This window comes from Leptonotus elevatus, chromosome 5, assembly GCF_054856555.1.
Source record: "Leptonotus elevatus isolate MCC_2025b chromosome 5, RoL_Lele_1.0, whole genome shotgun sequence".
Taxonomy (NCBI): domain Eukaryota; kingdom Metazoa; phylum Chordata; class Actinopteri; order Syngnathiformes; family Syngnathidae; genus Leptonotus; species Leptonotus elevatus.
Window position 1 is genome coordinate 923,131 of NC_141243.1, and position 3,640 is coordinate 926,770.

The following is a 3,640-nucleotide window of genomic DNA, read 5'->3' on the forward strand; positions in this document are numbered from 1 at the left end:
TTTGTAAACACGCCACAACATAAACTCAACCTAACACCCAACCTGTTCTTACTCCGCGTGACCTGTTCTCTACAGCGCATGTACGGAAGTGCAAGGTATGCTACTCTGACGGCTATGCTGTTTTTGTCGAGACGCCGGTGCTAACAGAAATGATTTCAAAGTGTTTTAATGATTTCAAGATGCAAATACCTCAAGGCGAAGCCACACATCAACAGTTGGAAGAATAATCTCAAACTGTACAAAATAAATAAATAATCATGCTTGTATTTCATGACATGCAAAAATGCCCAGAGACTATTTTCTTTAATTGACCTTTTTGCTCTTTTAGAAAAGACATTCTAGCAATTTTATTTTATTTGATATACTTTTTCTTTCCTTATATTTTATTTTCTTCCTTATTATTTTAAGCTGTTTCAACAGTGCAATGTTGTATGAAAACGTGTGCCTTATGTTTGTACTGTATATTGAAATTGTGATTACAAAAAACAACAACTGTTGCGGTGTTTTCTTTATCTGAGTGGTTTATAAAAGTAAAAAAAAACAAAAACGGGATCCGGCACTGGTTTCTGGGACAGACTGTGGCGTCAAAGTGATGTGACCGAAAGTAGGACAAATAATCCATCCATTTATTTTCTTAACTGCCTGTCTATAGCAGATTGACAATAGCTAGGTTATGACTTTATGCTTCTGAACTGGCCCTTGGATCCAACCAAGCCCTGAGATCTTGCTGATCGCTATGGAGTCCACCAGATAACAGTCAGCCGGATCGCAACACAGATGTGTCATCGATAGGAAACTGGAAGTATGCCTCATTAAAATCTGGCACATTTTTGTGTAATTTAGTCACATGGAAATAAAAGAATATGAGATGTGTGTCAACTAGTTATCATTGTGCTATCATATTGCAATAAAAATAAGTTATATCTCACAGGGAAGGTACAGCGCCATCCAGTCCACACTGATTTTGAGTCCACAGGTCACATGACCTGCAAGGTGTTGAGCTAAAATGCTCATTTTTTTACGTCATGTAAAAATTCATAAAAAATATTGAAAGATGTGAAATTTAAAAACAAGAGGCGTATTTCATGCGGGAGGCCCAGCACTACTATCCCACACCAATGTTGAGCCCACAGGTCACATGGCCTGGAAGCTATTGAGCTAGAATGCACATTTTTATGTATAAAAATTCATTAAAATTTTTGAAAGATGTGCAATTGAAAAACAGGAGGCGTATGTCATGCAGCAGGCCCAGCAATACTCTCCCACACTGATTTTAAGTCCACAGGTCACATGATCTGGAAGCTATTGAGCTAAAATGCTAATTTGTATGCATAAAATTCATAGAAAATATTGGAAAGTGTGAAATTGAAAAACAAGAGTTATATCTCATGCAGCAGGCCCAGCAATACTCTCCCACACCCATTTTAAGTCCACGGGTCACATGACCAATTTTTTTTACAAATAAAAATTCATAGAAAATATTGAGACGTGAAATTGAAAAACAAGAGACGTACCTCATGCGGGAGGCCCAACACTACTCTTTTACACGGATTTTGAATAAATTGGTCACATGCCCCTGAAGCTATTGAGCTAAAATGCTAATTTTTACATGTAAAAATTCATAGAAAATATTGAGAGATGTGCAATTGAAAAGCGGCGTATCTCACATGGCAGGCCCAGCACTACTCTCCCACACTGATTTTGTGTAAATTGGTAACCTGGAAGCTATTGAGCTAAAATGCTCATTTGTACGTATACAAATCCATAGAAAATACAGAGAAGTGTGAAATTGAAAAACAAGAGGCATTTTTCATGCGGGAGGCCCAGCACTACTATCTCACACCAATTTTTAGCCCACATATCACATAGCTCGGAAGCTATTGAGCTAAAATGCTATATTTTATGTATAAAAATTCATAAAAAATATTGAAAGATGTGAAATTGAAAAACAAGAGGCGTATCTCATGCAAGAGGCGCAGCACTACTCTCCCACACTGATTTTGAGTCCACAGGTCACATGACCTGGAAGCTATTGAGGTAAAATTCAAATTTTATGTATAAAAATGTATGTGAAATTGAAAAACAAGCGGCATGTCTCAGGCGAGAGGCCCAGCACTACTCTCCCACACGAATCTTGAGTCCATAGGTCACATGACCCTGAAGCTATTGAGCTCAAATGCTAATTTTTTTACATATACTATTGTTCAGTCCACACGTGTTTCTACAAATTATTTGCCAAGCTAAAGTGCTGAAAATGGCTTGTTGTCTTGGGTGATGCAACGTTAATGGCTGAACAAACACGCTGTTTTTGGGGTCTCCTGAAAAGTGACAATGTGCTTTAGTTTAGGTCCGACCGGCCGACACCAGCTATGATTGAGTATCAAGGGATCTAAGATGATCTCAAATGTTCTTTTTGATGTGGCAAAAGTGAATTTCAGATGGCAACAAATATCCAGTCTGGCTGTTAAATATGGAGAGAGCTGCATACAGCAGGCCACATGAGGCGGCTTCGTCCCCCTGCCTCCTGATAGGGCACACCCCCTCAGCGTCACGTTCTACTCGTTCTCCGATTGGCTGCCGCCGGGGAAACATGCCCGAGCTGGAAGACCTCCCGCCCCCGGCTCCGCCCCCACAAACCCAAAGTCTCCCTCTCCTCCCCGAGAAATGAAGCCATCTGTCGGCTGATGTGGAACCAGAGCCCCGAGGGCCAATCCGAGCCCGGCTCTCTTCTGACAAGCAGTTTGGGCGGCGTGCGCGTCAAGGCTGTCGTGCGCATGCACGTTGGGGAGACATTCAAGACATCAAGCTGTAGGATTAGTGAACATTTCAAATCAGTGCATCTGCCTAGAAACAATACATGTATAAAATAAAAAAAAATACGTTCATACTGTGTTGCTACTTTTTTAATTTACTATATATCTAAAACAAGTTAATATTTTAGAAAGTAAAGCCAATCAATTGTATGTGTTTAATTTGCAACAAGTCATTTTTTGGAAACATCTAAAGGAGGTATTTACCTTCAACAATTATATATATATAGTCTTATGCATAAATACACAATATGCATTTCAGGTGCATGTTTTTTTGTCTATTGTAGTTTGAATGTGTCTGGCTTGAAAAGGCGGTGCCTGGTCTGGTGAGTGTTGTGGGTTGACACGTTCCACATCTGTGTGAAATGAGCCCAAACTTTGGACATTCTCTGTCTTTTATGCACTCGCAGTGCTAATTTATGTCTATGTGGAAATGCTGCAAAATCTCATGATGTAGCTTAAACCATGTGACAAATAATGCAATTGTCAATACATGTGAATGTGAAGAGCGCACAACAAATGATTCGGTCCGGTCGAGCAGCGCTGTTCAACATTGTTCCGAAGAATAAATAAATACATGAATAAAAAAAAAAAGCGAAAATAGTAAATATTTGGAAACATCTACAGAATTGTACATGCTATTATTTATAACGAGTACGATTATGAGTAGAGCTAAATAAATTAATTGCAACGTAGTATAAATTAATAAAACACGGATTAGCGTTGCAAGAATGGAAACGTTGCTAAAACAGGTGCTGCTCTTGAAGATGCCGTATTTCGTGACGTCACATCACCCGCAGCTGTCGATTCCTTCCAGGCCCCGCCCCGGC